A 10,917-nucleotide genomic window follows, 5' to 3' on the forward strand; every position below is an offset into this window, starting at 1 on the left:
GGTATAGTAATTTCCCAAACAAGGGTAATCAAATCATGTTCGCTATGACTATGGATTATTGGATCACAGATTCACAGTGAGCTACATTAGTGTATTGCAACGTTACATTAGGCCTGAGAGAAATGTTGAGTTGAAAACTTGAAATACAAAATTGGAATATACAAGTAACTTACAAATATACTATCTACCAGCTTCCAGTGAATTAGTGGATATTCGACCATAAGAAGAATCTTGTGACAGCTGCGTGCTCTCATTCTTTGGGTCCATACCTCGGTAGATGGATTTAACACTATCAAGATGAAGATAAGCATCAGAGGCATCGTCGTCGTTAGGAAGCAAATCATCGCCATTGAGATACCGCATCACTTGCCTCATTGAAGGTCTTGAATCAGATTTTGGATGACAGCAAAGAAGACCCAACTTCAATACCAGATCCAGCTCTTCAATAACATAAGATGAGTTGAGTTTAGGATCAACGACGTCCATAATTTGATCAGAACGATAGCATTCACTCACCCAATCTAACAGAGTCAAATGACCCAAAACTGGATCTATGGGACCTTTGCCACAGGCCACCACAAGTAGCAGTGTACCATAAGCAAACACGTCGGAACTCGCAGTGGCCTTGCCTATACGTACCAATTCCGGTGCAATGTATCCTAACGTACCTACCACGTGGGTAGTACGTGGATTGTCACCATGATCATACAGCCTTGCTAGGCCAAAATCGCCTAATCGACCATTCATATCGACATCTAGTAGCACATTGCTAGCTTTGATGTCTCTATGAACTACTACTTGCTCCCAGTCTTGGTGCAAGTACAACAGTGCAGAAGCAATTCCTTTAACGATATTGAATCGTCTTTCCCAGCTAAGAACAAAATCATCTCGTCGGTTGAGGAGGAAAGCATCAAGACTTCCATTGGGAACAAAGTCATAGACTAATAGGAGATCAGCTTTTCGCTTGCACCAACCAAGGAGATGCACAAGGTTCTTGTGTCTTAGACGTCCTAGACTCTCGATCTCAGCAACAAATTCTCTAACCCCTTGCATTGAATTATGCGATATTCGCTTCACTGCAATTTCTTCACCAGTTCTAGGTAACACACCTTTATACACCGTACCAAATCCTCCTACTCCAATTATTTCACTTGGTTTGAAACCCTTCGTAGCAATATAGAGGTCTTTGTATCGAAATCGGTGTGGACAATCCAGTTCCCATGCTTCTAAACACTCGGACTGCTTTTTCCTTCGCATTCGATACTGGTAAAGCAGAGCTGCTATTGCTACCATTACAGCTGTCACCGGGATTACTACAAGAAGTTGAAGGTTTCTTTCGAAACTTGAAGATGATTCTCCTACTGGTGGGAGCGCAGGGAGGCGGTTGCGATCGAGCTCTTGAGCTATTCCATTCACTTGAAAACTCCAGCCTAAAATATAATGAGAGCTCGAGAGCTTTGAAGTGGCTGCGGAGAAGCCAACGTACATAGGCTCCGCCACTAGTAGCGGTGAGCGATCGAATTTGTATGATATAAGAGGTCTACTAGGCCTTGGTACAGATATCGGAGATAATGTTACATTTATGAATTCATTTACTCCATCATATTCTATCCATACCTGAATTGGATCTCCATTCTCCATGTTTATCTTTGTAGTTGTATTACCACTCTCCCCGTAATATGAAGCTGTTTTCGACTCGAGGGAGATCATGCTGTTGACATTAACGCCAACATGGTTGCTATCAATGTCTCCAAATGCTCCTCCAGCACCAACTGTATCAAATTCAATAGCGAAAAGATGGTTTGTGGGCTTCCCATCATTGGATGGATTTAACAGTCCAAGGTAATGGCTAGAGGAACCTCCAGAAAGTTGGTTTGATGGGGAGATTGCGAATGCAAAGCCATGACCACCACCCTTCTTTAGATCACTGGGAATAATTCCAAAAACAAAAGATGTGCTAAATGAAGAAATAGAAGTATTATTTCTTTTCAATGAATTGTTGAACATGGGAGAAGGGTAGAAAGCATGACCGGTTACATTAACGGTTTGATCAGTGAGCTGAAGTAGTCCATTGGGAGTAATGAGGGTCGACCCTCCGTGTAGGCTAAGGTTAGCTTTTCTAAAATCATTGAATATGAAACGATCAGTACTCTGCGATGTTCCAAAGTATGCAAAGCAGGACAAAAGAAAGGTTAAAATGATAGCTATGGCCATGGAGTTTGTGCAAGAAAATGATGAAGAAGCAGATAATACCTTTAGATTATCTAGTAGCCGAAAATAATTTATATATGGTTTAAACTAGTAGGAGTATTCCAGACCGAGTCTAATTGACTTGCCAAGGCAGAGTCAATTGAGGCCATTACTAGTACTCGTATTGCAGCCATATCTTTCAGTCGAAACTCTTCTCCACGGTTTAGAGTTGTTGACTTGGTTAGCAATCTTGTCCGTGTATGTCAATTAATCACTAAGTAAGTTTGTTACGAGTCATTTGTTCTTTTACGTAAGTATCTTTAAAATGACTATAAACATACTAGTTTCTTGACAACAAAGAAAACTCAATTTATAATTATTTTACACATTCTTCTGATAACCAAAATACATATAATCAACAAATGTGTGAAGTATTTGCTGTATATATACGATGTATGCAGAGTGGGGCAGTAGTGGGCTTCCTGTTTTCTTTTGTCCTACATGCGTATTAGCAAGCAATTTCAAAATGATAGGGACGTGTATCTTGGAAGGTTTAAATCACCTTGCATCACTTTTAATGTGCCCACCCTTTTCTGTGTAAGTAACTGAATTTTAGCTATACAAAAAATTCTCTCTCAGTCCTGACAGTTAGATTTTGTATTTGAATAAGTAGCTCCTTGCTAGCTAGTATCGATAGTTTCTGGGTATGTGACAATCAAACAACGTCTGCAACATGGTATGATACCTGAGATCAATATATTGGAAATCGATTTCATTCTATAACCTTTTCTTACCGGACCCCAACATCTATAACCTTGGAACGGAACCAAGCTAGAGATGGAGAAAAGTTTATTGTATTTTTCTTTTTCTTTTTGAAAAGATGCTGGGATTTTGCATCCCCATCTGATTTTATTATCTTTCATAAACCTTTGTTAAATCCTCATGTACTATAGTGCTTAACGTCTTACATAAAAGATTTGAAAAAACCAAGGGTTCCAGATTAGCACCTAAAGAGAGCTTTACAAGATGATCTGCAGCTCTATTTTTCTTTTTCTTTAAGCACAAAAAAGTAGAAAAAATGCTACGGTAGAGGTAGATATAGAAATGATAATCCTCCTCGAGGAAGACTCACACATTTGAATAAGAGAGGTAAACTGCTTAGACAAAATCTGGAATGTTCACCTCAAGTCGATCAGTGAGCACATGAATAGATCGTCCACAACTAAACATGGGAAGTTGAAAAAGAGCGCACTTATTGCGTGGTCCAAATGAGGCGAGGACTAAGGAGGTGAACAAACACACACACGCTTGGAATGCATACATTTGAATCATTTTCTAGACCCATATGTAAAACTAAAACCAGATGTGAAGTAGTCTTCCTAAATGAAAGCAGAGGAAGTCACAATATATTTCAATGTCCATGGACTAGTATAACGGACCAAAAAACTCGTCTCAAACTTGAGGAACTAGTTCAACTAGAGCTGCATTTTGGTGAAAAGTTCTAACAGTACAAGACAAGTTTGGTGTCTCTTCCATACAAGGGACCACATATATGGAGACATGCAATCGCGTAAGGAGTTCTTTAATTTGAGAAGTCAACAATGACGAAATTAATATAAATTGGGTGCATTATGCTGAAGAGAGGGGTTTTAGGGACATATTTTATCTTAACACGTAAACAAACTCAAAATCTTTAGAACATTTATAAGTTTTGGATGAAGCTAATTTTTTGTAGATATGATCTCCTAATTATTCGAAATATTGTTACAAATAATAAAAAAAATCAAAAAATTCTAAATTTGTCAAATGAAATTAACAATTTACAAAATTTGACTAATTGTAAACCGCTCATTTTCACCATTTTTGATACTATATTTGTTAAGAGGAGAGAAATCGATGTATACAGAGTGGGCTACCTGTTTTCTTTTGTCCCTACATGCGTATTAGCAAGCAATTTCAAAATGATAAGGGACGTGTATCTTGGAAGGTTTAAATCACCTTGTATCACTTTTTATGTGCCGACCCTTTGCTATGTAAGTAACTGAATTTTAGCAATACAAAAAATCCTGACAGTTAGATTTTGCATTTGAATAAGTAACTCAGCTCCTAGCTAGCTAGTATCGATATTTTTTGGGTATCTGACGATCAATCAACATCTGCAACATGGTATGAATGGATAAGTTTATGGTTTAGTCCAGCTGCAGACTGGCTGATTTACAATGAGACTTGGACTAAATTTTGTTTGCTTTTGTATTCCAATATTTGGAGAGATAGATATACTGTGTTTCACAATAAAACTATTCCATTTTTATTTCGAATCTAAAAAATCGTTGATAGTTTCTTTTATGATCCTACAAATCATAGAGTGTATACCAATATCACTAAGATTTATATATCTATGAATTGGGAACTACCACCAACAAGCTATCATAAGCTAAATGTGGATGCTAGTTACCATACTATAGATAATATGGTATGATAACTATATTTAATATGGGGTGGGGGTGGTTGTGGTTGTTGTTGTTGAGAAATCCAATTTGATGTGTCAAATACAGGACCTATATTTAAGGGTAAATCTATGGTGCGCAGGGTGTATTGAATCTGGATCACTCATCCACAAAGGGTGAGGGTATATTGCATCACAAATTACTGCATCTATAGTCTCTTGTGGCCTGCGCACCATACATCTCGCGCACTAAATACATGCTCTGTATTTAAATGTCCATAGACTAGTATAACGGACCAAAAAACTCGTCTCAAACTTCTAGAGCTGCATTTTGGTGAAAAGTTTTGACAGGACAAGACAAGTTTGGTGTCTCTTCCATATAAGGGACCACATATATGGAGACACCGAGACATGCAATCGCGTAAGGACTTCTTTATTCTGAGAAATCAACAATGACGAAATTAACATAAATAATAAATTGGGTGCATTATGCTGAATGTCACTTTGACAAGAGAATTAGTTCTTGCAAGTTGCAAATAGTTCTAGAGACTAGACTTACATTTGATCATGCCTATGTTTGGCGTAATCATGTTCATAATCTCAATTCGGGTATCGCAACTAATCAACTTGTTTTTGTTTTGTTGCACGCCTGCAGTAGTTTAAAACTTTAAATAGCAGCACCTGTCCGTTGTTGCTAGAGAGTCGAATATAAGAAATATGGCTAGTTAAGGAATTACACATATTGTACATCACCAGATCTTGGCAGCCACGAAATACAATACTCAACAGTGCCAAAGAAAAAGTATGGTTAGCATAACTTATCTAAACACCTTTAAAAGAGCTTACCCGAGTTAGCCGATCTAGCTTAAGCCGCCAGCCCATAGAAGCGTTATACCTAGCCGCATACACCGCCCTTTTCTCCTCAGCCCATTCGCCATCCTGTCCTTTTTAGTCGTTTAACTCTATCCGGCCCGTCCGATTTTTCCTCCAAACAAAGATTCAACACCTACCTTCTCCTAGCTGCCAACTCCAAGCCATCATCCTCGGCTTCCAATCACCGCTTTTACCCAATCAAAAGAAGGCTCTGTAAAACAAATTCATTGTTATCGAATCAAATCAATTCAATCAATACTTTTTCTGTTCTTATCGAATCAAATCATTTGCTTAACGTCTTCTTCCCATCGTACGAATTTCTCCTTTTTCAATCGCTAAGAAGTAGAAGCAGAAGAAAAAAGCTATTAATAAGAGGTAAGAACCCTGCTTCTTTAATTACTTTTTTATTATTTCATTTCATTGATTCGTTCATGTTTGTCAATTGGGTATGTCATATTTTTTTCCTGGATTTTTTTTTTCAATTGAGTGGGGTTCGAAAATTGGATCAAACCAATGTTTTTATTTTGTTAGCTAACTTGATGAATTGGATCAATGCCGTCTAGAAGAGAGGACTCCATTTACAAGTCCACTTACCTGTCTGGGAATGCAGGAGCCACAATTCTAGATGTTGAATGATTATTTGTCTTATGGAATACAATCATCTCTCGTAAGTAGAATATGTAAAGCAAAAGCATAGGTCAACATTCAGAACTTAAATCGGAGTCCAAGTTTTCTTCGGTTCCATCCGGCCTACTAATCAGAAGAGTACTTGAACAAATTTGAGATAATGGTAGTATCAGCGCCATTGTTGTTAAAACCCATCATATTCCAATCCAAGTTTTGGCCAACTTGTTGGGGTCCACTCTCAATAATGTTGTTGATCAGTGCAGGCTGATTTGTATGCGAGGAAGCCACCCTTTGATTATTGACGTACTCATTTGGTTGTTGAGACACATTCCCCCACTGTCTAGTTCCAAAACGTTATATTTGAGGTTCATGTGAATCTGGAAATGAATTGTAGTTTGAAGGTGGTGCCTCTAGCTGTCGACCCCTAATCTGATGCTGAATTTCTGACACTCTAGGCTTAGATGTTACACACTCGATCTAGATGTGCATCAAATTCACATACGTTACACCGATAAAGCCACTGCTTTGATCCCAGCTTTTGGCATACGTCACAAGATAAGCCTTTGGTTTGATAGGGAGGGTTATACGTCAGTTTAAGAGGATGAGAGTGACTTTGGTGTTTGACGGATGGGGGCATGGAAGCACAGAGGATATGGAGGTCAAGGTCACAGGAGCTGCAGTAGTAGTAGAAGCCCTTAACACGTTCCCAACATGCACCACATATAGGTAGTGCTTTTTCTAGGTAGGAGGGTCGTGAGAGGTAGGGTAGTAAGCTTTGTTGGAGTAAATGGGTGAGTAATAAAGCTTGCCAGTGGGCTGGTGGCGCTTGGAGGATTAGGGCATGGTTGGGATCTGCAGGGTGGTGAATATGTTGGGCTATTTGAGAGCATTGAATATGGAGGATATAATTGCAAGTCACTACAACTAAAATATTACATACTCATATTTGAGATACTAAAAGATTATCTTTAGTTAAGAAATATGGCATATGCATTCTTTTTTGTTTACATACCATATCATTATATTTATTTTTGACTGTTTTAGTTTTATTCTAATGTTATATTTATTTATCATGTACATGCAAAAGATCAAAGGCAGTTTTGAAGCACCTTAGGAATGGAATAGTTGTACACGATCCAAATTATTATACTGCAGTTTAACTCCAAAGTCCAGATCTATGCATTGTCTTATTTTGTTAACTGTTCCATTATAAGTTTTATATTTCTTCTGTTGGTTTAGTTTCATAATATTTTGCTCTCAATATTTTTTGTACCAACCCCATCAGTTGATATTAATAAATTATCACCTTCTGTAAGTTGTTCAATTTTTTATACTTATAACATACTGTGTGACTATTTTTCCCTTCCTATATAAATTAAGAAAAAATGAATTTTTATAAGGGATTATAGTTTATATTTGCAGCTTGATAATCTCTAACCACCTTTGTCTAAATTGATTTGCCCAGTTGAATATATGTAAGGTTTCATACGTTCTGGGGCTATTTCACTAGGGTACCCTTAGTTTAGTAAAAACATTTGACTACTGTCACGAATGTATATATATTTTAATCGATTTTGTCTTGATAGTCCAAATCGCTATCTATATTGGCATCCTTAACCATGCACAAACCTCTACACAAGTTACCCTTCACTTAATATGTAGCTTTCAATAACACAACTGAGCAAGAAAGGGACAGCATTGCGTCCGAAGTGACTGCTTAAATTGCTCCATGAATTATATCGATGTTCCCAGTAACCTTGCAAATTCAATTTTACATATTGAACACCATCTGTTGTATGCACACCCCCCAAATCAGTCTCATAAGGAGTTTCGTTCTTGGGTATTTGTCCTAATTACCATTGAAGTTAAATTGTGTATTTCAAATGTTTATCAAATCTATTTTATATTCTGTCAATGCCCAATGGTGCAGGGTGGTAGCAATAGGACAATAAATTGAACTATTTATTAATTGAACCAGCGATGCTGTTTTGCACTAATGTAGTGGAAACATAACTTGCTCCTTGATTCATTAATTATTACTCTGAATTCTTACCAATTATTGCATCGGTTAATCTACACATGACTCATACAAATGCTATATATGAACCCCATGATGACGGATGAGTTGTTTATCTACACAATGAAGTTTCTGGTCACAATATATATGGGTTGTCCCATATAACCCCTGCTGTTGTATTTTGGTATGATCCCATCTGCTTTATTTTTCATCAAATTTAAAAAACTGTCATTGCAAATACTCACAATTGTCTTCTTTAATCATGACCAAGCAATGTTAAAAAATAGGGGAAGAACTGACGATTTTAAGGAGATTGTACGCTCCAGGGCTATTTCACTAGAGTACCCTGAGGTTAGTAAAAATATTTGACTCCTGTCACCATTGTATATATATCTTAATTAGTTTTGTCTCGACAGTCCAAACCACCATCCATATTGGCATCCTTAACCATGCACAAGCCTCCACACAAGTTACCCTTCAATTAAGAGAAGGTATTTGTTTTTTATAATCCTCAAATTATTAGTTAACGAACAATATAGTACGATACCCGATGGATATTTATGTTTCAATTTTAGTCGTTAATCCCAATACTTTTGTTTCATTTTTAAGTCGGCCTCATTTCAATATCGATATCCCCAATAACCTTGAAGAATCAATTTTCAAAACAAAACCATGCCTGGGGATTTTCAATATTTCGTTTTTTTGTCTACCAAGTAAGACATTTTTATATCCTTCTGGTTGACCATGCTTAAGAAATTATGAGTGCATTGCCATTGTAATGTCAACTCCAGGTCTTGCAGCAACTATGTTATCTGGTGGTTGTTGAGCTCCCTCAACCTTTCACTTCGCATACTGATGTTTGCAAAATCAACCTGCAAGGTGCGTAAAGAATCTCCTCTTACTTTTGCACAAAAAATTGATGCATGTATAATATATTCTAAGCCCTGGTAAATAGTTAAAGTGTTTCATCTCACTGAAAACATGCGACCTAGGAGAGATCCATTCTTCTTACCTTTGATGTTTCACACTATATTCGTACCACAGATAACATTGTTGAAAAGTCCAATGATTTGTTGGGAATAATTAGACTGATTTTGGAGAGCCGCCAGACATGGAAAATGATCTTGAAGAAGAGATATAGACCTCACTTGATCATCGCATTGGTTCTTCCGATATTCCAGTAATTTACAGGGATCAATGTAGACGTGCAAGTAGATATCCAAATATTCGAACCCGATTCAAATTCATATTAGAAAAATCGGATATTATCCAAAACTTTCGAATATCAGATTTAGGTTCAGATCAAATTTGCAATCTGAAACCATTTCGAATGCGGATGCGGAGTCTGGTGATATCGGTCGGATAATATCCGATCCGATTTAATTATTAAAAGTCTATTATTAAATAATTAATTAAATATAAAACATCATAAATTAATGAACTATAAAAATAAAAATGTTAAAGGGCTTTTTTCCTTTCTCCTTTCTTCAAAGCGAGAGACCAACCCCACCACCACAACTTTTCTTCTTCCTTCATCAAATCATTAAATCATTAAAGCTAATGAAACTGAAAGTGATGAAGATAATTATTTGACTGGTTTCCCTAGGGAAATAGCTAGGTCTTCATTTCACCAAGAAAACCCAAAAACAAGGGGTATTGCTGGTTTGCCTGAATCAACACTGTATGGTCCTGGAAGTTGGCCTGCTTCGAGTCGAGGTAGTCCTAATGGTCCATCTATGGTGTCTTCTCCACCTTCATCATCTTTGAATGAGGGAGAAAATGCTTGGGATCTTCTATATGATTCTGCTGCTGAAGTCATCAGGATGCGGTTGAATGAAGAACGACCTAACTTTGGGAGAGGATTTCTTGCTCTTCCTCAAAACCCAACTCCAAAAAACTTTACGACTACTATTGGGTTCTACCCAAATTACTCAAATGAATTACTTGCTCACCAACAACTGCAGTTCAATCACTTTCTTCAGTTGAAGCAACAACAACGGAGAGAACAAATATGTTTTTACAGTTTAGTTATCGGCTATTATCCGATCTCTGAATCGGATATCGGATTCAAATGCTATTTCATACATCCGTCGGGTACGGATTCAGATTCGAATGTGAGTAACAAATTTTAGCTTCGGATTGGGATCCAGGCCTATCTGAATCGGTGCCTATCTGCACCCCTAGATCAATGTTATTATCTTCTATGGTCCAATAATTTCCAAACTGCTTAGGTTTGGAACCAGTGCATCTCTTACTTTTCCAGTCATGACTGCAACTATCTAGACTACTAAATAAAAAAATGTCTCATGTAGATGGTTCACAGGGTGTAAAAGATTTTCAGTCTGATCCTAAAATATTGAATTCACCTCACAATACCTGTACAAATATCAATAAAATAGATGGATAGTGTGTGTGTGTGTGTGTGTGTGTGTGTGTGTGTGTGTGTGTGTGTGTGTGTGTGTTCAGTGAGGGATGTCACAAAATGCACTACTTCATTATTCTCAAAAGTCATATCGCCAAAATAACATACCATATCACATTCTAATTCCATAGGAAGCTTACCATTCACTGTCCAACTTAATATCTCTACTGTTTCCTACTTTGTTTAATAATGGTCACGAGTTGATAATCGTCATGAGTTGAATTACATTGCTAAGTCGTTTGTGTTTTCCCAGGAGAAAAACAAACATACTACTTATTTCACTCTGTTACTAATGACTTAAGGCATTTATATCATCAAGAATTTCTTAATTCTATATCTATA

General features: G+C 37.2%; 1 pseudogene across 1 annotated transcript; it reads right to left on the bottom strand.

The window, feature by feature from the left end:
* On the bottom strand, positions 1-2,278 carry LOC147489924 (L-type lectin-domain containing receptor kinase SIT2 pseudogene; annotated as a pseudogene). Its single transcript, XR_015202511.1, has one exon. The product of XR_015202511.1 is annotated as an L-type lectin-domain containing receptor kinase SIT2 pseudogene (transcript).
* Between the last annotated feature and the right edge of the window lie 8,639 nt (positions 2,279-10,917).

This window comes from Coptis chinensis, chromosome 7 (assembly GCF_015680905.1).
Source record: "Coptis chinensis isolate HL-2020 chromosome 7, ASM1568090v1, whole genome shotgun sequence".
NCBI classification, from domain to species: domain Eukaryota; kingdom Viridiplantae; phylum Streptophyta; class Magnoliopsida; order Ranunculales; family Ranunculaceae; genus Coptis; species Coptis chinensis.